This window comes from Salvelinus namaycush, chromosome 35 (genome assembly GCF_016432855.1).
Source record: "Salvelinus namaycush isolate Seneca chromosome 35, SaNama_1.0, whole genome shotgun sequence".
NCBI classification, from domain to species: domain Eukaryota; kingdom Metazoa; phylum Chordata; class Actinopteri; order Salmoniformes; family Salmonidae; genus Salvelinus; species Salvelinus namaycush.
In genome coordinates, this window is record NC_052341.1 from 2,252,179 (window position 1) to 2,279,626 (window position 27,448).

At 44.6% G+C, this 27,448-nt stretch overlaps 1 pseudogene; it reads left to right on the forward strand.

Annotated features, from left to right (window-relative positions):
* Positions 1–4,958: 4,958 nt before the first annotated feature.
* Positions 4,959–26,780, forward strand: LOC120029351 (annotated as a pseudogene).
* The last annotated feature ends 668 nt before the right edge of the window (positions 26,781–27,448 follow it).

Sequence of the window (27,448 nt, forward strand, 5' to 3'; positions counted from 1 at the left end):
AGCTCCTGATTCTCATCACAAGACTTTTCTGCTCGTGTAGTCTCATTTCGACACCAAACACACCATTGAAAATATTTTATACGGTAAATTTTTCTCGTCTTTATCAAGGATGTCAATAATACCCCACTGTACACAATTGTCCAATTGCAGTTTGTACCTTAAGAGTCAATACTGTACCTTACAGACTTATTCTAAAATCGATGTAATAGTTTTTTCCCCCCTCATCAGTCTACACACAATACCCCATAATGACAAAGCAAAACAGTGTTTTAGAAATGTTTGCAAATGTATAAAAAAAAGAAAGAAATATGGCATTTACATAAGTATTCAAACTCTTTACTTTGTTGAAGCACCATTGGCTGTCACGCCCTGATCTGTTTCACCTGTCCTTGTGCTTGTCTCCACCCCCATCCAGGTGTCGCTTATTATCCCCGGGGTATTATCCCTGTGTTTCCTGTCTCTCTGTGCCAGTTCATCTTGTCTTGCAAAGTCAACCAGCATTTTTCCTAGCTCCTATTTTTTTCCCTCCTGGTTTTGACCCTTGCCTGTTCTGACGCCGAACCTGCCTATCCCCTTATACTCAAGCCTGCCTATCGGATGGTACTGTTTGGACTCTGACCTGGTTTATGAACTCTCGCCTGTCCCCGACCTGCCTTCTGCCTACCCCTTTTGTTATAATGAATATCGGAGCTCAACCATCTGCCTCCTGTGTCTGCATTTGGGTCTTGCCTTGTGTCCTTATATTGGCAGCGATTACAGCCTTGAGTCTTCTTGGGTATGATGCTACAAACTTGGCACACCTATAGTTGTGGAGTTTCTTCCATTCTTCTCTGCCGATCAAACTCTGTTAGGTTGGATTGGGAGCGTCGCTGCACAGCTATTTCAGGTCTCTCCAGAGATCGATGGGGTTCAAGTCCGGACTCTGGCTAGGCCACTCAATGACATTCAGAGACTTGTCCAAAGCCACTCCTGTGTTGTCCTGTTGGAAGGGGAACCTTCACCCCATTCTGAGGTCCTAAGCGCTCTGGAGCAGGTTTTCATCAAGGATCTCTCTGTACTTTGCTCCATTCATCTTTCCCTCGATCCTGTCTAGTCTCCCAGTCCCTGCCGCTGAAAAACATCCCTACAACATGATGCTGTCATCACCATGCTTCACCGTAGGGATGGTGCCAGGTTTCCTCCAGACGCTTGGCATTCAGGCCAAAGAGTTCAATCTTGGTTTCATCAGACCAGAGAATCTTGTTTCTCATGGTCTGAGAGTACTTTAGGTGCCTTTTGGCAAACTCCAAGCGGGCTGTCTTGTTCCTTTTACTGAAGACTGGCTTCCGCCTGGCCACTCGACCATAAAGGCCTGATTGGTGGAGTGCTGCAGAGATGGTTGTCCTTCTGACCAACCCTTCTCCCTTGATTGCTCAGTTTGACCGGGTGGCCAGCTCTAGGAAGAATCTTTTGTTGGTTCCAAACTTCATCCATTTAAGAATGATGGAAGCCACTGTGTTCTTGGGCACCTTTGATGCTGCAGAAATGTTTTGGTCCCCTCTCCCCACATCTGTGCCTCGACACAATCCTGTCTCGGAGCTCTACGGACAATTCCTTCGACCTCGTGGCTTGGTTTTTGCTTTGACATGCACTGTCAACTGTGGGACCTTATATAAGGTGTTTGTCTTTCCAAATCATGTCCAATATATTTAATTTACCACAAGTGGACTCCAATCAAGTTGTAGAAACATCTCAAGAATGATCAATGGAAACAGGATGCACCTGAGTTCAATTTTAGTCTCATAGCAAAGGGTCTGAATACTTATGTAAATAAGGTATGTATTTTTTGTCTGAAAATAGCTGTGCAGAAACGCTCCCCATCCAACCTGACAGAACTTGAGAGGATCTGCAGAGAAGAATGGAAGCACTCCCAAAAAACAGGTGTGCCAAGGTTGTAGTGTTATACCCAAGAATACTTGATGCTGACAAAGTTGCTTCAACAAAGTACTGACTAAACTAAAGGGTCTGAATACTTATGTGATATTTCTTATATATTTCTTATTTTTATTCGTAATAAATGTGTAAACATTTCTAAAAACCTATTTTTGCTTTGTCATTATGGGGTATTGTGTGGAGATAAAAAAAAATAATGTAAATCAATTTTAGAATGAGGCTGTAATGTAATAAAATGTGGAAAGAATCAAGGGGTCTGAATATTTTCCAAAGCACTGTATGTGAAGTGACACACACCTCCCCTGTGCTGACCAAGAGATACTCTGGATACTAAGTGCTTGCTTCTGGGAAATTCAAATCATGTAAAGACTAGTTAGCTTTTTTTTGACATCATAGCCAACTGGCTGATTCATCTGATTCATCTAACTAATTCATCTAACTGATTCATCTAACTGATTCATCTAACTAATTCATCTAAGATTCATCTAACAGCCCAGCCTAGTTGCCATTCTACCTGGCTTAGCCTAGAATGTGATGAGGGAGTGTTTTTGCAGAAAATGAAGGCCTATGCTAAAAACTAATAATAGGGACTGCACTATTTCACACAATTACACTATGTCTGCCTTTCCACTCACAGCCCCCGTCATCCCAAATACAGGTTGAAAATGGTAGATTTTGCCACTGACAAGTGCCTAAATTGGAACGCATTGGCTGTATAGTAACATGCTATACATGACGTCAGAGCTCATTGGCTGTACAGTAACATACATGACGTCAGAGCTCAGTGGCTGTACAGTAACATACATGACGTCAGAGCTCAGTGGCTGTACAGTAACATACATGACGTCAGAGCTCAGGGTCTCCGCTTCACAGCTCTGTATGGGTTTTGACTGACAGACATTCTGAACTTGAGAACCTCACGCGACAAGAAGATGCCCCCATCCCCCCTGCTAATTGGGCTACTTGTGTATATTTGTTGTCGTCTGAAAACTAAAAGTTGAGTATTATAATAAATACCGCTTTGATGTCATACTAAGCAAGCCACACAGCCGTGAGTAACTTATACAATTTACAGAATCAACATTTATGATCGCTGTGTTTGATCCACAGTTACAATGTTGACATGCCTTATAACCTGGGTTGTCCTGAACATAATCAGCCTATGTTTGATCCACAGATACAAGGATGACATGCGTTAGGTTATACCCTGGGTTGTCCTGAACATAATGAGCCTATGTTTGATCCACAGTTACAAGGATGACATGCGTTAGGTTATACCCTGGGTTATCCTGAACATAATGAGCCTATGTTTGATCCACAGTTACAAGGATGACATGCGTTAGGTTATACCCTGGGTTGTCCTGAACATAATGCGCCTATGTTTGTCGTATTGTGAAGAAAATAAGCAAATGCACATATTTTAGAATATTCACATGAATCTTCTGCCAATTGGATGGCAACTTGGCTAGACATTATGAATGCAGGTTACGGGTGAATAACAATTTCAACTGTTGGGTATCCTAACTCTGGCTGGATACCAATAGGAATTACAAACCATTTTGCAAGCAAGCATAATGTGACTTGCAGGTAAGGTTGCAAAATTCTGGTAATTTTCCCAAGTTTTCCAGAAATCAGTTGTTGAAAGATTCCTGGAAACGGGAGGGAATAAGCAGGAAAACCTTCAACCAGGATTTGTAAAAAAATATATATATATTGTCTGTGATAAGGCTGAGAGATCTGCTGAGAGATTAGTAGTGTTAGGTTCTAATTATCAGAGAACTCGACGGACACTATGAAAGCTTAAAACAAGTGTATTCATCCATTGGGTCAATACAGCTGCATCAGACAAAGGCATGGTTCCACCACTGATGGTATATATACTCCAGTTTGGTGTGGAATCTCCTCCTTCTCTCTAACCATTACATCTCTGTTGCTAGGCAGGAAATGAAGTGACGCGGGCAATAAACTGTTCCTTCTCCCTTAACGTGATCTGACCTCAACCCCCTTCCTCACTAATCCCCAGCTCTCCACTCTTATCAGCGCCTGCCACCTGTGATAGTCTTCGCTGCCCTCAGTACGTTCCAAGCTTAATTGCATCCATCATATACATTATACATTCCCCTCCTTCCCTCAGATTATGAATAAGTATATTTCAGTCAATTAGTCAAGAAATCAGACCCAACTGTGTTGGGCCTCTTGAACAATAGCTTCCTACTGTTCAACTGACATAAAATTGGAAATGACTTATAAACGAACAAACAATGATAAAAAATAAACATGAACCAAAAATAAAACATGATTAACATTCACAGTGAGGTTTACAAACTCAGAGACATATGGCCTCTGTTCTATAGTCACACCAAGCACACTCTGATTTCCATTTCTCATAGAACACTGATAACAACATGTCCGCTGGAGCTGTCAACTTCTACCATTTCAACGTTCTCCTTCTGGTTCCTACGAGAGTGATAGCACAAGACTTGACAAGCAACGAGAAACACGAAACAAAACAGTATTAACAAGGTGGTAAGCATAATTATATAAGCATGAAAACACAATGTGCTTTCTCTCTTCGCCTGACTCTATGCCTTCAGGATACTTTTCTGCTGGATTCTACAAAAATGAAGGCCCTAGAAAACCTTCTCATCATTTCACCCAGTCTTCCCCTTTCCGGCCACAGGTTCAGAGAAGTGTTCCCAAGCCATGTCATTTTCACTTTGTTCCCCATCTCCTTCTTCCTCTATTGCCACCTGATAGGCACGTCACCCGATAGGCAAGTGCGCATCCCTAATCAGCATTGTATCTACATTTCACATCAATGCCTTCAGAATGTTGTCCAGAGTACAATTACCCCGACATACATCCTTTCATATGATGCATTAACCAATAAAGCAACTAAGCCAACCCCACTATGGCGGTTAAAGCAGCTCCCAGACCCAACCCATCTGTATGTCTACAGTGGAATCTAGTCTCCCTCTCTCATTAGCTCCGCTTCCTCTGTCATGACGTCTTCAAGCTCACCAATTATGCAGCTGGACCTCACTTCCTGTGAGAACTATGAACCCTCCGAGGAGAGACATGACGATCTACACCTCTGCAGGAGCTGTAAGGTGTGCTGTGTGTGGACCAGACCAACGCTGTCCCAACACCCCCACCCGATGTATCTTGATGTACACTCAATGTCCAGAATTCAGCCCATGCTCTTGGTTATCTCCTGCTCCTCATGTGCAGCTTTCACCTGGGAAAATACTGTACACACTGCAACGCACGGGTCATTTCCTGACAACAGGACAACATAGACTCTCCCATTATGGCCAGATTACTAATTTGTGACGTGAATAACAGCCCCCCGGTAACCCCATCGGTCTCCCAGTTACCAGCTACCAAGCCATGTGACATGAGTCCTCATAAATTGATCTCCCAACAATGCTACTAACATAACCTCTGGTACTACTAACGTAACCCCAGGTGCTACTAACGTAACCTCTGGTGCTACTAACGTAACCCCTGGTACTACTAACGTAACCCCTGGTACTACTAACGTAACCCCTGGTACTACTAACATAACCACCGGGTACTATTAACGTAACCTCTGGTACTACTAACGTAACCCCTGGTACTACTAACGTAACCCCTGGTACTACTAACATAACCCCTGGTACTACTAACGTAACCCCTGGTACTACTAACATAACCCCAGGTACTACTAACGTAACCCCAGGTACTACTAACGTAACCCCAGGTACTACTAACGTCACCCCTGGTACTACTAACATAACCCCTGGTACTACTAACGTAACCCCAGGTACTACTAACGTAACCCCTGGTACTACTAACGTAACCCCAGGTACTACTAACGTAACCCCAGGTACTACTAACGTAACCCCAGGTACTACTAACGTAACCCCTGGTACTACTAACATAACCCCTGGTACTACTAACGTAACCCCTGGTACTACTAACGTAACCCCTGGCGCTACTAACGTGGTGCTACTAACGTAACCCCTGGTACTACTAACGTAACCCCTGGTACTACTAACGTAACCCCTGGCACTACTAACGTAACCCCTGGTACTACTAACGTAACCCCTGGTACTACTAACGTAACCCCTGGTACTACTAACGTAACCCCTGGCACTACTAACGTAACCCCTGGTACTACTAACGTCACCCCTGGTACTACTAACGTAACCCCTGGTACTACTAACGTAACCCCTGGCACTACTAACGTAACCCCTGGTACTACTAACGTCACCCCTGGTACTACTAACGTAACCCCTGGCACTACTAACGTAACCCCAGGTACTACTAACGTAACCCCTGGTACTACTAACGTAACCCCTGGTACTACTAACGTCACCCCTGGTACTACTAACGTAACCCCTGGTACTACTAACATAACCACCGGGTACTATTAACGTAACCTCTGGTACTACTAACGTAACCCCTGGTACTACTAACGTAACCCCTGGTACTACTAACGTAACCCCTGGCGCTACTAACGTGGTGCTACTAACGTAACCCCTGGCACTACTAACGTAACCCCTGGTACTACTAACATAACCCCTGGTACTACTAACGTAACCCCTGGTACTACTAACATAACCACCGGGTACTACTAACGTAACCCCAGGTACTACTAACGTAACCCCTGGTACTACTAACGTAACCCCTGGTACTACTAACATAACCCCTGGTACTACTAACGTAACCCCAGGTGCTACTAACGTAACCCCTGGTACTACTAACATAACCCCTGGTACTACTAACGTAACCCCAGGTACTACTAACGTAACCCCAGGTACTACTAACGTAACCCCAGGTACTACTAACGTAACCCCAGGTACTACTAACGTAACCCCAGGTACGCCTCCCGGGTGGCGCAGTGGTCTAGGGCACTGCATCGCAGTGCTAGCTGCGCCACCAGAGTCTCTGGGTTCGCGCCCAGGCTGGGCTGGGTTCGCGCCCAGGCTCTGTCGCAGCCGGCCGCAACCGGGAGGTCCGTGGGGCGACGCACAATTGGCATAGCGTCGTCCGGGTTAGGGAGGGTTTGGCCGGTAGGGGATATCCTTGTCTCAGTATGTAAAATGTAATAAAATGTATGCACTCTACTGTAAGTCGCTCTGGATAAGAGCGTCTGCTAAATGACTAAAATGTATGTCTAAAATGTACTACTAACGTAACCCCAGGTACTACTAACGTAACCCCAGGTACTACTAACGTAACCCCAGGTACTACTAACGTAACCCCAGGTACTACTAACGTAACCCCTGGTACTACTAACATAACCCCTGGTACTACTAACGTAACCCCTGGTACTACTAACGTAACCCCTGGCGCTACTAACGTGGTGCTACTAACGTAACCCCTGGTACTACTAACGTAACCCCTGGTACTACTAACGTAACCCCTGGCACTACTAACGTAACCCCTGGTACTACTAACATAACCACCGGGTACTATTAACGTAACCTCTGGTACTACTAACGTAACCTCTGGTGCTACTAACGTAACCCCAGGTACTACTAACGTCACCCCTGGTACTACTAACGTAACCCCTGGTACTACTAACGTAACCCCTGGCACTACTAACGTAACCCCTGGTACTACTAACGTAACCCCTGGTACTACTAACGTAACCCCTGGCACTACTAACGTAACCCCTGGTACTACTAACGTAACCCCTGGTACTACTAACGTAACCCCTGGCACTACTAACGTAACCCCTGGTACTACTAACGTCACCCCTGGTACTACTAACGTAACCCCTGGTACTACTAACGTAACCCCTGGCACTACTAACGTAACCCCTGGTACTACTAACGTCACCCCTGGTACTACTAACGTAACCCCTGGCACTACTAACGTAACCCCAGGTACTACTAACGTAACCCCTGGTACTACTAACGTAACCCCTGGTACTACTAACGTCACCCCTGGTACTACTAACGTAACCCCTGGTACTACTAACATAACCACCGGGTACTATTAACGTAACCTCTGGTACTACTAACGTAACCCCTGGTACTACTAACGTAACCCCTGGTACTACTAACGTAACCCCTGGCGCTACTAACGTGGTGCTACTAACGTAACCCCTGGCACTACTAACGTAACCCCTGGTACTACTAACATAACCCCTGGTACTACTAACGTAACCCCTGGTACTACTAACATAACCACCGGGTACTACTAACGTAACCCCAGGTACTACTAACGTAACCCCTGGTACTACTAACGTAACCCCTGGTACTACTAACATAACCCCTGGTACTACTAACGTAACCCCAGGTGCTACTAACGTAACCCCTGGTACTACTAACGTAACCCCTGGTACTACTAACGTAACCCCAGGTACTACTAACGTAACCCCAGGTACTACTAACGTAACCCCAGGTACTACTAACGTAACCCCAGGTACTACTAACGTAACCCCAGGTACGCCTCCCGGGTGGCGCAGTGGTCTAGGGCACTGCATCGCAGTGCTAGCTGCGCCACCAGAGTCTCTGGGTTCGCGCCCAGGCTGGGCTGGGTTCGCGCCCAGGCTCTGTCGCAGCCGGCCGCAACCGGGAGGTCCGTGGGGCGACGCACAATTGGCATAGCGTCGTCCGGGTTAGGGAGGGTTTGGCCGGTAGGGGATATCCTTGTCTCAGTATGTAAAATGTAATAAAATGTATGCACTCTACTGTAAGTCGCTCTGGATAAGAGCGTCTGCTAAATGACTAAAATGTATGTCTAAAATGTACTACTAACGTAACCCCAGGTACTACTAACATGGCCCATGACTATAGCCTTCTTCATAAAATTGTACATTCAAAATCAGCGTGTGTGTGTGTGTGTGTGTGTGTGTGTGTGTGTGTGTGTGTGTGTGTGTGTGTGTGTGTGTGTGTGTGTCAAGACCCCCCTAACACCTCTTCTTCCTCCCACGCACCACCCCCCCTGCCCCGGCCCATCGGCCCTGCCTGATTGATAGCGACCCATGCCTGTGCACGATCATTGGCTCTGGGGTTCATTACGTGCTTGACTGAGCCTGTGATGGGAGAGGTGAGGGGGGCGGTACGTAGAGTTATAGTACATATAGTGATTATGAAGAGCCCCCCTGCTTCACTCTGACGACCCCCATCTATCTCCGTCCCCCCCCCCTGCTGTGTACTGTAATCTGCAGTCCTACCACAGCACAGCCATAATGGAGCAAATCGCATGTAAAACACGTGGGTCTAGTGGCCCCCACCAATCTCCGATCCCCCTCAACCCACCTCACCAGCCCACCTTACATGACACAGCAGGGCAGCCATAATAGATCAACTGGACTGTTCGTCAGGCACATGGTTATCCACACATACAGTCATGGACGAAAATATTGGCACCCTTGCACTTTCTTCCAGAAAAACGTTTTAGAAAAAAATAAAAACACTTTAGGTATCCACATATGTATGTCTTTGTGTTGCAGTTGAACAAAACAAATTTGAATAATTTACTAAAATATTAGCTTATTCAACAAAACAAATCTGAATAATTTACTAAAATATTAGCTTATTCAACAAAACACATCTGAATAATTTACTAAAATATTAGCTTATTCAACAAAACACATCTGAATCATTTACTAAAATATTAGCTTATTCAACAAAACACATCTGAATAATTTACTAAAATATTAGCTTATTCAACAAAATAAATCCTAAAAAGGTAAGACAGATTCAAGCTGACCTTCAGACACAAGGTAAGACAGTTTCAAGTTGACCTTCAGACACAAGGTAAGACAGATTCAAGCTGACCTTCAGACACAAGGTAAGACAGTTTCAAGCTGCCCTTCAGACACAAGGTAAGACAGTTTCAAGCTGACCTTCAGACACAAGGTAAGACAGTTTCAACTCACACCATCCGTTGCCAACTCAATGAAAGGGGGTTATATGGTAGGAGACCCAGAAGGAGCCCACTGATGAGAGAGACATGAGAAAGCCTGGCTGCAATGTGTCAAAACACACCAGAACAAGTCAATATCCCTCTGGGAGAATGTCCTGTGAACAGATGAGACCAAATTATAGCTTTTTGGTAAAGCACACCATTTTTATGTTTACAGAAAACAAAATTAAGCCTTCAAAGAAAATAACACCTTCCCTATAGTTAAATATGGAGAAGGTCCAGTGATGTTTTGGGGTTGCTTTGCTGCCATTGGCACTGGGTGCCTTGAACGTGTTCATGGCATCATGAAATCAGGTGAATACCAAGGTATTTTGGAGTGCAATGTTGGACACAGTGTCAGAAAGCTGGGTCTCCGTCGAAAGTCATGGGTCTTCCAGCAGGACAATGACCCCAAACACACTTCAAAAAACACCCAGGAATGGTTCCAGACAAAACACTGGACTGTTTTGAAGTGGTCATCAATGAGTCCAGATCTAAATCCCATTGAAAACGGGTGTAGAGATCTGAAAACAGCAGCTGGGACAAGGCACCGTTCAACACCTGGAGAACTGGAGCAGTTTGTACTAGAGGAGTGGCCCAAACAAATGACCTACATAATGTATGGAAGAAGCTAATACAGTGCCCTCTGTAATTATTAAGACAGTGAAGCATTGTTTCTTCTTATGGCTTTAAACTCCAAAAGTTTGGATTTGTAATCAAACGACTATGAGGCTAAAGTGCAGACTGTCAGCTTTAATTCAAGTTTTTTTTATTATCCATATATCCGGTGAACCCCCCCCCCCCCCCCCATTTTAGGGGACCAGAAGTATTGGGACAAATCCACCTATGTGTCCAACCTATTCAAGTAATAGAAAGTAAAGTATTTGATTCCATATTCATGGTAGCATCCACATTAATGTAGACGTGTTTAGCAATATATTATATTCTTATTTACAATGAAAGTGACTCCAAAATGACACAATACATTATTTACCACTCCTTTCTATTGGGCACAAAATAATCTGAAAGACAACCAAAACAAACAGCAAATGCATGCAACATATTTGTAGAGTCACAAGCTTGATGTAGTCATTCAGTGCTATGAACATAGGACCAAATAGTTCACTTTTAAGTACTTTAACACACAAGTGAATTTGGCCCAATACTTTTGGTCCTCTAAAATGTTGGGAATTTGTACAGAAAGTGCTGTAATTTCGAATACGGTTCACCGGATATGGATGACAATACCCTCAATTTAAAGCTGACAGTCACACTTTAGCCTCATGGTCATTGTTTGATTTCAATACAAACATTTGGAGTATAGAACCAAAATAAGAAAACATTCTTCTCTTTCCCAATAATTATGGAGGGCACTGTATTAGAGATCCTACTGTATGTAACTGTATTAGTGGTCCTACTGTATGTAGCTCTATTAGTGGTCCTACTGTATGTCTGTATTAGTGGTCCTACTGTATGTAACTGTATTAGTGGTCCTACTGTATGTAACTGTATTAGAGATCCTACTATATGTAGCTGTATTAGTGGTCCTACTGTATGTAACTGTATTAGAGATCCTACTGTATGTAACTGTATTAGAGATCCTACTGTATGTAACTGTATTAGAGATCCTACTGTATGTAACTGTATTAGAGATCCTACTGTAGGTAACTGTATTAGAGATCCTACTGTATGTAGCTGTATTAGAGATCCTACTGTATGTAGCTGTATTAGTGGTCCTACTGTATGTAACTGTATTAGTGGTCCTACTGTATGTAACTGTATTAGAGATCCTACTGTATGTAGCTGTATTAGTGGTGCTACTGTATGTAACTGTATTAGTGGTCCTACTGTATGTCTGTATTAGAGAACCTACTGTATGTAACTATAATAGTGGTCCTACTGTATGTAACTGTATTAGTGGTCCTACTGTATGTAACTCTATTAGTGGTCCTACTGTATGTAACTCTATTAGTGGTCCTACTGTATGTAACTGTATTAGTGGTCCTACTGTATGTAACTGTATTAGAGATCCTACTGTATGTAACTGTATTAGTGGTCCTACTGTATGTAGCTGTATTAGTGGTCCTACTGTATGTAACTGTATTAGTGGTCCTACTGTATGTAACTGTATTAGTGGTCCTACTGTATGTAACTGTATTAGTGGTCCTACTGTATGTAGCTCTATTAGAGGTCCTACTGTATGTAGCTGTATTAGAGATCCTACTGTATGTAACTGTATTATAGGTCCTACTGTATGTAGCTGTATTAGTAGTCCTACTGTATGTAGCTGTATTAGTAGTCCTACTGTATGTCTGTATTCATACTGAATCCAGCTAAATAATCACCTTGGTTTGCCTGTGTGTCATTTGGTCTGTCTCACGTCCTGGTGTCAGTCTAGGGAGCAGCTATATTTGGACTGCATGGTTATTTGCATTCTGATCACAACATGTGAACGGCTCTAAGATCTCATTAAAGCAGAGCAGACGCAGGCAAGCCATAGCACGTTTCAGGACCCTACAGGTGACACTGGGTGACTGAAGGCTTTTACTTTCTATATAGTTTGCCATTGGATATCCTTTCTAATTTCTCTCTCTCTGTTTCTCTTTTTCTTTCTATCTCTCACGACGACCACTTCCCCTCCTTTACCTGTTCAATCTATCCATAGATCAATATCCTTTTCTTTATCCCCACCCCTTCCTCTCTGTCCATCTCCCTCTCTCTCTTCCCTCGTGCTCTCTCTCTCTCTCTTCTCTGTCCATCTCATTCTGTCTCTCTTCCCTCATGCTCTCTCTCTCTCTTCTCTGTCCATCTCTTTCTGTCTCTCTTCCCTCGTGCTCTCCCTCTCTCTTCTCTGTCCATCTCTTTCTGTCTCTCTTCCCTCGTGCTCTCCCTCTCTCTTCTCTGTCCATCTCTTTCTGTCTCTCTTCCCTCGTGCTCTCCCTCTCTCCTCTCTGTCCATCTCACTCTCTGTCTCTCTTCCCTCGTCCCTCGTGCTCTCTCTCTCTCGCTCCTCTCTGTCTCATCTCTCCTCTCCTCCTTCACTCACTCTTACACTCGCCGTAGTGATGTTCTTCTTCCTCCTCTCCAGTGGCTGTGTGGGTCGTTACTGTCACCGGCAGCTGCAGTGGTAGGGACCTGGCAAGACCACAGACACGGGGACCTATGAGACAGGTGGAGAGATACTGTGAAGACCGGCTGTAAAAGGTACAAGTCTTACTTATCCTTTTACCTGATGACACACGGCTAGTTTTGTCTGGCATCACAGTTTTGTCTGGCATCACAGGTTTGTCTGGCATCACAGGTTTGTCTGGCATCACAGGTTTGTCTGGCATCACAGGTTTGTCTGGCATCACAGGTTTGGCTGGCATCACAGTTTTGTCTGGCATTACAGGTATAACAGATGCTGTCCGTACAAAGGGAATAGAGGAGAAGGGAAAGGCTTCCATCTCTTCAAATGTTTACATACTGGATATCTCTTCAAATGTTTACATACTGGATATCTCTTCAAATGTTTACATACTGGATATCTCTTCAAATGTTTACATACTGGATTCTTAAATGGCTGTTTCACTGTTCTTTGAGATGCAGTTAACAGTCAGCGCCGTCTTTTGTTTTATTTTTATTGTTCGTCCTTAAAAGTGAACAGGATTGGAAAGGTTTACACCATGGAGCCTCACCTCCCTCGCAAACAGTGAAATGCTCTTCTGTCTTCTCTTCTTTCTCCGATCTTCATCTGAAAATGGTGATATCACCCATTACATACAAAACCAATAACGGTTCCTCAAGGGTTCTTTAGGAAGGATGATGGTTCTAGAATGATGATTCTGGAACCATACTGACCCAAAGAACCCTTTAAGCCCTTCAGTGGTTCTTTACAGTTCAGAAAAGTGTTCTTTTAAATTTTAGCAATAGTTCAAATGTAGGGGTCGGTGGCTCATAAGAATATTTTGTGTCTTGGTTTGCTCACAGCTCTTTTTGTGCAACCGAGAGTGAGAGTGTCATTCCGGTTTATCTAATCTGTTGTGTTACGCTATTACATGTTAGATACGACTATGACCAGTGATGGTGTCTCATGAAAGACTCGTGTATGGCCTTGTGTCACTTGAGAACGGCTACTGAGGCAGTAGTTCTCTCTTCTCTCCTCAGAGACCCCCAGCTGTTCCAGAGCTAGAACACCTGATTCAACTTGGTAATAAAACACAATGGAATTTTAACAAAATAACACAGCTATTAAACCAGAATAAAAGTGCTTTATTGTTCTACATAGAACCTGAGATTGAGAATGGATCTTAAGGCTCCCGAGTGGCGCAGCAGTCTAAGTCACTGCATCTCAGTGCTAGAGGTGTCACTACAGACCCTGGTTCGATTCCAGGCTGTATCACAATCGGCCGTGATTGGGAGTCCCATAAGGCGGCGCACAATTGGCCCAGCGTCGTCTGGGTTTGGCCGGGGTAGGCCGTCATTGTAAAATAAGAATTTGTTCTTAACTGACTTGCCTAGTTAAATAAAGGTTACATTTAATTCAAATAAACATTTACAGGAGGTTAGGTTTTCAGTGTGTACGTATGACTAACAGCCTCCTATAAAGAACCTTTCTCAATCGCAAAAGTTCTTTGTAGAACGATAAAGCATTTTTATTCTGGTTTAATAGCTGTGTTATATTGTTAAAATTCCATTGGGTTTTATTAACAAGTTGAAATCAGGTGAACCATTGGTTTCCAGTGTGTATGTATGACTAACAACCTCCTCGTAAGTAGACACTGACCTGGCACAGAATGTGTCAGGCTTAGATAGTTTTATATTTGACTATTCAGTGTATATATATATACTGACTCCTGTAATAAAAAACATCTTGCAACAACAACAACAAAAATTATCTAAACATCCACAGGTAATTCTTGGAATCAGAGAGTAATGTTCTGAAAAATTATGAATTCTATCCATAAGATAAAATGACTAAGTCATCCATATACAGTCACTTTATAGGGCATGCACTTTTTAAGAGGCTTTTAAGTCAAACCCATATCTAGTGCGCTTTCCATTGATGTAGAGGCATTTAAGTAAAACCAATATCTAGTGCATTTGCCATTGATATAGAGGCTTTTAAGTAAAACCAATATTAGTGTCTGGACTTTGATTTGTATATCGTTCAATGCTTTTCTGTGGATACGTCTACCTCTTGAAGAAGATCTTGTACCACGGAGAGGATAGCAGGTTTATTGCCTGGCGACGGCTAGCTACTGTAATAATTGCCGTGTCGGTGTGGTCTCTCATAACTATGATCTTTCTCACTTCTTGTCCTAATATGAGAAAACAGACCTGGGTCATGTTCATTAAGACACAACGTTAAAGAAAAGTATTTTGCATAGGAAAAGAAAGTCCAGGTAGTCTCTCCCTGTTTCAATCCGTAAACAGTTCATGCCTAATGAATATGGCCTTGCATCACGTGTTTTGCCTTGTACCAGGAATATCTGCAATGCCTGGTTTTACACAGGTCGAACGGATCGATAGCTAGAAGGGAAAATGTGGGTTTTGTATTCCTGCCAGCCCTACTGGGAGCCCACGTTCTCCTATTAAACACCTGGATGCATCCCAAATGACTATGCCCTACCTACAGTGCCTTGAGAAAGTATTCACCCCCTTGCCATTTTTCCTATTTTGTTGCCTTACAACCTGGAACTAAAATAGATTTTTTTTGGTGGGGTTGTATCATTTGATTTACACAACATGCCTACCACTTTGAAGATGCAAAATATGTTTTTTTATTGTGAAACAAACAAGAAAAAGACAAACAAATTGAAAACTAGAGGGTGCATAACTATTCACCCCCCCAAAGTCAATACCTTGTAGAGCCACCTTTTGCAGCAATTACAGCTGCAAGTCTCTTGGGGTATGTCTCTATAAGCTTGGCACATCTAGACACTGGGATTTTTGCCCATTCTTCAAGGCAAAACTGCTCCAGCTCCTTCAAGTTGGATGGGTTCCTGCTGGTGTACAGCAATCTTTAAGTCATACCACAGATTCTCAATTGGATTGAGATCTGGCCTTTGACTAGGCCATTCCAAGACATTTAAATGTTTCCCCTTAAACCACTCGAGTGTTGCTTTAGCAGTATGATTAGGGTCATTGTCCTGCTGGAAGGTGAACCTCCGTCCCAGTCTCAAATCTCCGGAAGACTGAAACAGGTTTCCCTCAAGAATTTCCCTGTATTTAGCGCCATCCATCATTCCTTCAATTCTGACCGGTTTCCCAGTCCCTGCCGATGAAAAACATCCCCACAGCATGATGCTGCCACGTGGTGTTCTTGTGGTGATGAGAGGTGTTGGGTTTGTGCCAGACATAGCATTTTCCTTGATGGCCAAAAAGCTACATTTTAATCTCATCTGACAAGAGTACATTCTTCCATGTGTTTGGGGAGTCTCCCTCATGCCTTTTGGCGAACACAAAACATGTTTGCTTTTTTTTTTCTTTAAGAAATTGCTTTTTTTCTGGCCACTCTTCCGTAAAGCCCAGCTCTGTGGAGTGTACGGCATCAAGTGGTCCTATGGACAGATACTCCAATCTCCGCTGTGGAGCTTTGCAGCTCCTTCAGGGTTATCTTTGGTATCTTTGTTGCCTCTCTGACTAATGCCCTCCTTGCTTGGTCCGTAAGTTTTCGTGGGCAGCCCTCTCTTGGCAGGTTTGTTGTGGTGATATATTCTTTCCATATTCTTTTTAATAATGTATTTAATGGTGCTCCGTGGGATGTTCAAAGTTTCAGATATTTTTTTATAACCCAATCCTGATCTGTACTTCTCCACAACTTTGTCCCTGACCTGTTTGGAGAGCTCCTTGGTCTTCATGGTGCCGCTTGCTTGGTGGTGGCCATTGCTTAGTGGTGTTGCAGACTCTGGGGCCTTTCAGAACAGGTCATGTGACAGATCATGTGACACTTAGATTGCACAGAGGTGGACTTTATTGTGACCTCTGAAGGTAATTGGTTGCACCAGATCTTATTTAGGGGCTTCACAGCAAAGGGGGGAATACATATGCACGCACCACTTTTCCGTTATTTTTAAGCACTTATAAGTACTCAGGGCCCACATCTGGAGCGAGCTAGAGATAGCCAGTGGTAATGTCTTGCGATGTCAGGAATTAATTTATGCCCACTGCTGCCTCTGTGCCAAGACTGGCAGAGCTGACTGCCGAAGAGACAAGCGGACAGTGTAATAAAGGACTCATTACAGCATAGATTATGAGTCATTACAGCATATCTCACTAGTAGATTATGAGTCATTACAGCATATCTCACTAGTATTTTATGAGTCATTACAGCATATATCACTAGTAGATTATGAGTCATTACAGCATATATCACTAGTAGATTATGAGTCATTACAGCATATATCACTAGTAGATTATGAGTCATTACAGCATATATCACAAGTAGATTATGAGTCATTACAGCATATATCACTAGTAGATTATGAGTATTTACAGCATATATCACTAGTAGATTATGAGTATTTACAGCATATATCACTAGTAGATTATGAGTAGTTACAGCATATCTCACTTGTAGATTATGAGTAGTTACAGCATATATCACTAGTAGATTATGAGTATTTACAGCATATATCACTAGTAGATTATGAATATTTACAGCATATATCACTAGTAGATTATGAGTATTTACAGCATATATCACTAGTAGATTATGAGTATTTACAGCATATATCACTAGTAGATTATGAGTATTTACAGCATATATCACTAGTAGATTATGAGTATTTACAGCATATATCACTAGTAGATTATGAGTAGTTACAGCATATATCACTAGTAGATTATGAGTAGTTACAGCATATCTCACTTGTAGATTATGAGTCATTACAGCATATCTCACTAGTAGATTATGAGTAGTTACATCATATATCACTAGTAGATTATGAGTAGTTACATCATATATCACTAGTAGATTATGAGTAGTTACAGCATATATCACTTGTAGATTATGAGTAGTTACAGCATATATCACTAGTAGATTATGAGTAGTTACAGCATATATCACTTGTAGATTATGAGTCATTACAGCATATCTCACTAGTAGATTATGAGTAGTTACATCATATATCACTAGTAGATTATGAGTAGTTACATCATATATCACTAGTAGATTATGAGTAGTTACAGCATATATCACTAGTAGATTATAAGGGCTGGAGACTAAATAGGAAGAGGAATTACTGTTAAAAACAGAAAGATTTGTCCCAAATACGGCACCATCAGGCTTACAGGAACGATGATCCGCCTATTTTTTACACTTAATGTAATATAGTACTGCCAAAGACGAGCGAAATTATACCTGTCTCTAAAGCACAGAATAAATTATCAAAATTAAACATGTCTTGCATCCATTTTAAAGGATTTCTATCCAGGCAACCTGGCAGGATTGAATGAAGTCAAATTGAGAGTAATTTCTGGTGTAAAACACAATGACCTTTCCAATACTACATCAACATTTTGGAGACAACAAAATGCTGACCGCAGCTCTCTCTCCAGAGGGTGGTGCGGTCTGCCAAACACATCACCTGCGGTATACTGCGTGCCCTTCAGGACATCTACAGCACCCGGTGTCACAGGAAGGATAAGACGATCATCAAGGACTTCAGCCACCTGAGCCACGGCCTGTTCACCCCATTAGCATCCAGAAGGCGAGGTCAGTACGGGTGCATCAAAGCTGGGCCCGAGAGACTGAAAACCAGTTTCTAATCTCAAGGCCATCAGACTGTTAAATAGTCACCACTAGCCGGCCTCCGCCCAGTACCCTTCCCTGAACTTTAGTCACTAGCCGGCTACCACCCGGTTACTCACCCCTGCATCTTATAGGCTGCTGCCCTATGTACATAGTCATGGAATACTGATCACATTAATAATGTTTACATACTGTTTTACTCATTTCATATGTATATACTGTATTCTAGTCAAGGCCTATCCTATCTATTACTGTACATATAATATTCTACAGATATACTACATATACTAATATACTGTCAATAATGTCTATACATGCCATCACACTATGTACTGTATATATATACACACACACACACACACACACACACACACACACACACACACACACACACACACACACACACACACACACACACACACACACACATACACACTCAGCAAAAAACGTCCTCTCACTGTCAACTGCGTTTATTTTCAGCAAACTTAACATGTGAAAATTTGTATGAACATAACAAGATTCAACAACTGAGACATAAACTGAACAAGTTCCACAGACATGTGACTAACAGAAATGGAATAATGTGTCCCTGAACAAAAGGGGGGGGGGGGGTCAAAATCACAAGTAACAGTCAGTATCTGGTGTGGCCACCAGCTGCATTAAGTACTGCAGTGCATCTCCTCCTCATGGACTGCACCAGATTTGCCAGTTCTTGCTGTGAGATGTTACCCCACTCTTCCAACAAGGCACCTGCAAGTTCCCGGACATTTCTGGTGGGAATGGCCCTAGCCCTCACCCGCCGATCCAACAGGGCCCAGACATGCTCAATGGGATTGAGATCCGGGCTCTTCGCGGGCCATGGCAGAACACTGACATTCCTGTCTTGCAGGAAATCACGCACAGAACGAGCAGTATGGCTGGTGGCATTGTCATGCTGGAGGGTCATGTCAGGATGAGCCTGCAGGAAGGGTACCACATGAGGGAGGAGGATGTCTTCCCTGTAACGCACAGCGTTGAGATTGCCTGCAATGACAACAAGCTCAGACCGATGATGCTGTGACACACCGCCCCAGACCATGACGGACCCTCCATCTCCAAATCGTTCCCACTCCAGAGTACAGACCTCGGTGTAACGCTCATTCCTTCGACGATAAACGCGAATCCTAACATCACCCCTGGTGAGACAAAATCGCGACTCGTCAGTGAAGAGCACTTTTTGCCAGTCCTGTCTGGTCCAGCGACGGTGGGTTTGTGCCCATAGGCGACATTGTTGCCGGTGATGTCTGGTGAGGACCTGCCTTACAACAGGCCTACAAGCCCTCAGTTCAGCCTCTCTCAGCCTATTGCGGCATCTGAGCACTGATGGAGAGAATGTGTGTTCCTGGTGTAACTCTGGCAGTTGTTGTTGCCATCCTGTACCTGTCCTGCAGGTGTGATGTTCGGATGTACAGATCCTGTGCAGGTGTTGTTACAAGTGGTCTGCCACTGCGAGAATGATCAGCTTTCCGTCCTGTCTCCCTGTAGTGCTGTCTTAGGCGTCTCACAGTATGGACATTGCAATTTATTGCCCTGGCCACATCTGCAGTCCTCATGCCTCCTTGCAGCATGCCTAAGGCACGTTCACGCAGATGAGCAAGGACCCTGGGCATCTTTCTTTTGGTGTTTTTCAGAGTCAGTAGAAAGGCCTCATTAGTGGCCTAAGTTTTCATAACTGTGACCTTAATTGCCTACCTTCTGTGAGCTGTTAGCGTCTTAACGACCGTTCCACAGGTTCATTAATTGTTTATGGTTCATTGAACAAGCATGGGAAACAGTGTTTAAACCCTTTATAATAAAGATCTGTGAAGTTATTTGGATTTTTACGAATTATCTTTGAGACAGGGTCCTGAAAAAGAGACGTTTCACACACAAACATATATACACATATATATGTATATATATACACACATATATATATATATATATATATATACACACACATACGTACACACACACACATGCATACATACATACATCTGCTAAATATGTGAATGCGACCAATAACATTTGATTAGTCTTTTTTTCCTTCATTAAAATGGCTAAGTACGCATCTCTGATCTGCAAAACCACTGATGACATACTGTACTGAAATAGACTCAGTAGCCAGTTTATTAGGTACACCACCCCGTTCACGAAAACGGTTCGCTCCTACAGACAGTGAGTCACGTGGTCGTGTCTTGCTATAGAAAGCAGGCAGACAGCCATCGAGGCATTCAGTTACTGTTCCATTGAACGTTAGAATGGGCAAAACGAGTGACAGAAGCAACTTTGAGCTTGGTGTGAGCGTTCCAGTATCTCAGAAACGGCCTACTGGGCTTTTTACGCACGGCAGTGTCCAGGGTTTACTGAGAATGGTGCGACAAACAAAAACCATCCAGACAGCGGCAGTCCTGTGGGCGGAGAAAGCTCCTTGATAAGAGAGGTCAAAGGAGAAGGGCTAGCAGGCCACAAACGGGCCAATAACAGCGCAGTACAACAGTGGTGTGCAGAGCGACATCTCAGAATGCACAACTCGTCAGTCCTCGTCAGGCTATTGCAGCAGACGACCACACCGGGTTCCACTCCTATCAGCTAAAAACAAGAAGAAGCGGCTCCAGTGGGCATGCGACCCCCAACACTGGACATCTGAGGTGTGGAAAAACATTGCCTGGTCCGACAAATCCCGGTTCCTGTTGCGTTATGCTGATTGCAGAGTCAGGATTTGGCGTAAGCAGCATGAGTCCAATAGCATGAGTCCAATTCCGCATCCTGCCTGGCTGGTGGTGATGGTGTAATGGTGTGGGGAATGTTTTCCTGTCACACTTTAGGTCCCTTGATACCAATTGAGCAATGTTGAACATTGTTGCTGACCAGGTGCATCCCTTCTTGGCTACAGGGGGTCCGACCTGGTACTAGATGGGTGTACCTAATAAACTGTGTAGTGTATAACTCCTATACCATATAGCCCAGAGCAGAGAGAGAGAGAGAGAAAGGTGCGAGAAAGAGAGAGGTGCAAGAAAGAGAGAGAGAGAGCGAGAGAGTGAGAGAGAGAGAGAGAGAGAGAGAGAGAGAGAGAGAGAGAGAGAGAGAGAGAGAGAGAGAGAGAAAGGTGCGAGAAAGAGAGAGGTGCAAGAGAGAGAGTGAGAGAGAGAGAGAGAGAGAGAGAGAGAGAGAGAGAGAGAGAGAGAGAGAGGGGCGAGAGAGAGAGAGGGGTGCGAGAGAGAGGGGTGCGAGAGAGAGAGAGGTGCGAGAGAGAGAGAGGGAAAGAGAGAGAGAGAGGGAAAGAGAGAGGGGGAAAGAGAAAGAGAGAGAGAGAGGTACGCGAGAGGCAGAGAGTAATGTAGCAGCCATCTGGCTGTTGTTCAATGTGGAGTAGTAATGTAGCAGCCATCTGGCTGTGGTTCAATGGGGAGTAGTAATGTAGCAGCCATCTGGCTGTGGTTCAATGGGGAGTAGTAATGTCGCTATCCTCCGGCTGTGGTTCAATGTGGAGTAGTAATGTAGCAGCCATCTGGCTGTTGTTCAATGTGGAGTGGTAATGTAGCAGCCATCTGGCTGTGGTTCAATGTGGAGTAGTAATGTAGCAGCCATCTGGCTGTGGTTCAATGTGGAGTAGTAATGTAGCAGCCATCTGGCTGTGGTTCAATGTGGAGTAGTAATGTTGCTATCCTCCGGCTGTGGTTCAATGTGGAGTAGTAATGTAGCAGCCATCTGGCTGTGGTTCAATGTGGAGTGGTAATGTAGCAGCCATCTGGCTGTGGTTCAATGTGGAGTGGTAATGTAGCAGCCAGCTGGCTGTGTTTCAATGTGGAGTGGTAATGTAGCAGCCATCTGGCTGTGTTTCAATGTGGAGTGATAATGTAGCAGCCATCTGGCTGTGGTTCAATGTGGAGTAGTAATGTAGAAGCCATCTGGCTGTGGTTCAATGTGGAGTAGTAATGTAGCAGCCATCTGGCTGTGGTTCAATGGGGAGTAGTAATGTTGCTATCCTCCGGCTGTGGTTCAATGTGGAGTAGTAATGTAGAAGCCATCTGGCTGTGGTTCAATGTGGAGTGGTAATGTAGCAGCCATCTGGCTGTGGTTCAATGTGGAGTGGTAATGTAGCAGCCATCTGGCTGTGGTTCAATGTGGAGTGGTAATGTAGCAGCCATCTGGCTGTGGTTCAATGTGGAGTGGTAATGTAGCAGCCATCTGGCTGTGGTTCAATGTGGAATGGTAATGTAGCAGCCATCTGGCTGTGGTTCAATGTGGAGTGGTAATGTAGCAGCCATCTGGCTGTGGTTCAATGTGGAGTGGTAATGTAGCAGCCATCTGGCTGTGGTTCAATGTGGAGTAGTAATATAGCAGCCATCTAGCTGTGGTTCAATGTGGAGTGGTAATGTAGCAGCCATCTGGCTGTGGTTCAATGTGGAGTGGTAATGTAGCAACCATCTGGCTGTGGTTCAATGTGGAGTGGTAATGTAGCAGCCATCTGGCTGTGGTTCAATGTGGAGTAGTAATGTAGCAGCCATCTAGCTGTGGTTCAATGTGGAGTGGTAATGTAGCAGCCATCTGGCTGTGGTTCAATATGGAGTAGTAATGTAGAAGCCATCTGGTTGTGGTTCAATGTGGAGTGGTAATGTAGCAGCCATCTGGCTGTGGTTCAATGTGGAATGGTAATGTAGCAGCCATCTGGCTGTGGTTCAATGTGGAGTGGTAATGTAGCAGCCATCTGCCTGTGGTTCAATGTGGAGTGGTAATGTAGCAGCCATCTGGCTGTGGTTCAATGTGGAGTGGTAATGTAGCAGCCATCTGGCTGTGGTTCAATGTGGAGTAGTAATGTAGCAGCCATCTGGCTATGGTTCAATGTGGAGTGGTAATGTAGCAGACATCTGGCTGTGGTTCAATGTGGAGTAGTAATGTAGAAGCCATCCGGCTGTGGTTCAATGTGGAGTAGTAATGTAGCAGCCATCTGGCTGTGGTTCAATGTGGAGTAGTAATGTAGAAGCCATCTGGCTGTGGTTCAATGTGGAGTGGTAATGTAGCAGGACTTTCATTCCATAGCAGCAGTTTGACAGTTCCTAGCATACAGTTTAATTTACACTTTTTAATAGTTTGATCATTCAATCTTTAAAATTGTAAGTGAAAGAAAGAAAAATGGATTTGTGCTCAAACTACAGTAGAGTTGGTCCCTCTCCTTGTTCGTGCGGCGTTCGGCGGTCGACGTCACCGGCTTTCTAGTCACCACCGATCCATGTTTCATTTTCGTTTTATTTTGTCTTTATCATACACACCTGGTTTCCATTCCATAATCAATGTTCCTTATTTAACCCTCTGGCTTCCCTTTCTGTTTTGTGTGTGATTGTCGTTGTCAAGTGGATTCTTTTATGTGCTCTGGATATTTATGTTTATCCTTGTTGGAACATTGCTTATTTTGAGTAAAGCTCTGATTTTTACTCATACCTGTGTCCTGCGCCTGACTCGGCCTTATCCATTCCCCTAGAACGCTGACAAGAGGTGCAGCCTTAAATGAAGAAACTATACAATGGCTAAACAGTTTCAGTGACGTTTCAGTCAAATCAGATCTTTTTTTGCAGTATTCTGACCATGGTCCTCCTCTCTCAAAATAGTTATCTCCCTTTCAGGAGAAGCACCGAGGTCTTGTTTGACTGGCCCAATATCACAGAGACCCTTCAGAGCAGGGCCTGAAACCAGGAGGTGAAGCGCTGCAGAGGTCTAGATGTCCCGGTCATCTACTGCAACGCCCTTCTCTGTGTGGAGCGAGCACGCACACACACACACACACACACACACACACACACACACACACACACACACACACACACACACACACACACACACACACACACACACACACACACACACACACACACACACACACACAGCCCCAGTCCACCAATATTATGTTGTCATTGGGGCGGCAGCTAGCCTAGTGGTTAGAGCGTTGGACTAGTAACCGGAAGGTTGCAAGATCGAATCCCTGAGCTAAGAACGTACAAATCTGTCGTTCTGCCCCTGAACAAGGCAGGTAACCCACTGTTCCTAGGCTGTCATTGTAAATAAGAATTTGTTCTTAGCTGACTAGTTAAATAAAGATAAAATAATATATTAAAAAATTGTTGTCATGGGTGATCACTATTGATCCGGCAGGATATTTTATTTATTTTTTATTTCACATTTATTTAACCAGGTAGGCCAGTTGAGAACAAGTTCTCATTTACAACTGCGACCTGGCCAAGATAAAGCAAAGCAGTGCGACAAAAACAACAACACAGAGTTACACATAAACAAACGTACAGTCAATAACACAATAGAAAAATGTATGTACAGTGTGTGCAAATGTAGAAGAGTAGGGAGGTAAGGCAATAAATAGGCCATAGTGGTGAAATAATTACAATATAGCATTAACACTGGAGTGATAGATGTGCAGATGATGATGTGCAAGTAGAGATACTGGGGTGCAAAAGAGCAAGAGGGTAAGTAATAATATGAGGATGTGTGTGCTATTTACAGATTGGAGGGAGGGTGGAGGAGGGGAGAGCTGCACTGCTCACTCAATCCTCCAGATTATCTTTTGGAATTAACCAAGGACACACACACACACACACACACACACACACACACACACACACACACACACACACACACACACACACACACACACACACACACACACACACACACACACACACACACACACACACCCCAAGACACACACACCCACCCCAAGACACACACACCCACCCCAAGACACACACACCCACCCCAAGAGCACAGCGTACTAATTTCCCCCAGTGCGCATTGAGAGGTCTGTGTTGAGGTCGAAGGTCTGAGACCGACTGTGCTCACAATGTGCTCCAATTGACTTTAGTGGGAATATCCTGTTGTTGACAAGGCTGTGACAGTGATATTATCCATTGGAGGATACATGAGCTCTTTATATTGAAGGAAATACACATCAATGTAGCTCCTGTATTTCACACTGAACACACACACACACTGTTATGGGTCTCTTAGAAGGACTATCTGCTTGCTGAGAACAAATATCTCCCCCCTCCACAGCATGTCTACCGTAACACAGCCACAAGCCAAGTATAATGGACTTCAAATGGTGTTTGAGTAAATGTTCTCTCTCTCTCTCTTTCCCCTCTCCCACTTCCCCCTTTTTTTCTCTACCCTCAGCCTCTCTCTTCACCCTCCCTCCCTGTCCCCCCCCCCCCCCCCCCCCCCCCCTTCCCTCTCTCTCAGTTAACATCCTGACTCCGGTGGCTCTATCCCAGCTTGCAGACTGTAAGAAAGTTCTGTACATGTACCTGCTGGCTCTAACCGGCTCTGACATCCTCTCCCAGTCGTGCATCATCTTGGTGGGCTTCCTGCTGTAAACAGCCGTGTTCCAGCGGGAGGTAGGCAGCCCAGTGGTTAAAGAATGGACAATAAAGTATTGTACTGATTTTCTAGGTCCCCACCCTCCTGCTGCACTCGGTCAGCGTGGTGGAGTTCACTGACAACCATACCTCCATCTGGGCCACTGTACCTCTTACCATGGACCGCTAAGTGGCGCAGTACCACTCTCTCCTCCACCGCCAGATTAGCTACCCGGCGCTGCGGTGCGGTGGATCATCGCCATCGTCTTATTCCTGCCGCTGTTGTCGGGCGTGCCGTTCTTCTGGTGTTCTGACATAATACCGCCCACCTCCCTTGACTCCGCCCTCAAATGGACACACGTGACTATAATATACTTCCTGGTTCTGCACTGGCTGACTCTCCGCCGGCTGGGAGCGCGGCAGAGACAGGCCCCGTGCCAGGAGGAGTGTGGTGGCGGTGGATCTCAGTTGGCATGGCTATGGTGCCTGGGTAAGAGTGTTTGCCATCCTGTGGGACCCCAGGACTCTAGTGGTCATCTATCATCTATACTGTACGTGTCCTCGGTCCACAAGGACAGGCGGGTCCACCTGGCCTACAACCTGTTAATATGCTGGCCATGCTCAACACTGTAGTCAACTTCTTTATCTAAAGTTTTGTCAGTAAGCCACTCGGAGTGGCCGTAAAGGGATGTTCTGTTGCTCAGGATGCCCCCGCCAACGCCTCCACATCCTCGATGTCTAACGGGACAAACACGTGCTGGCACCGAGACTCAACCAACCCCACCCCCTACCACTCCGCAGGGTGTGACTCTGACCTTGGCCTTTGACTATGGGACGAGACCCTCTATTTGAGAACAACCCACTCATCCACCCCATCCCTCCATCCCTCCAACCCACTCGTCCACCCCATCCCTCCATCCCCCATCCCTCCATCCCTCCAACCCACTCGTCCACCCCATCCCTCCATCCCCCATCCCTCCATCCCTCCAACCCACTCGTCCACCCCATCCCTCCATCCCTCCAACCCACTCGTCCACCCCATCCCTCCATCCCACAGACAATGTAACCTTGACCTTAATCCTGCGTCCTTCCTAATTGTGACCAACACAGTACCCTCTTCCCTACGTCACCTTTTCCATCTGTCTTCGTCCCCCCCCCCCCCCCCCCCAAACACCCCACTTCACGTTTCCCCCAACACCCCATCCCACGGACCATGTGACTTTGACCGTGAGACCTCCCCTCATTGAGAACCAACCCTCCCCTTACCCCAAACCTCTATCCCTCCATCAGCCCATCCCACGGACCATGTGACCTTGACCCTTAGACCAGCCCTAATTGAGACCAATCCCGTCCCTCCATCCCACGGTCCCCCTAAGCACTTATGACCTCTGAACTACAGAGTGTATTCCAATCATGTTCTGTGGACAGCTGACAATCGCCCTCTGAGCTGAACATTCTCAAAGAGCCTTTAACTGAACTGCTGTTGGTCTGAAAA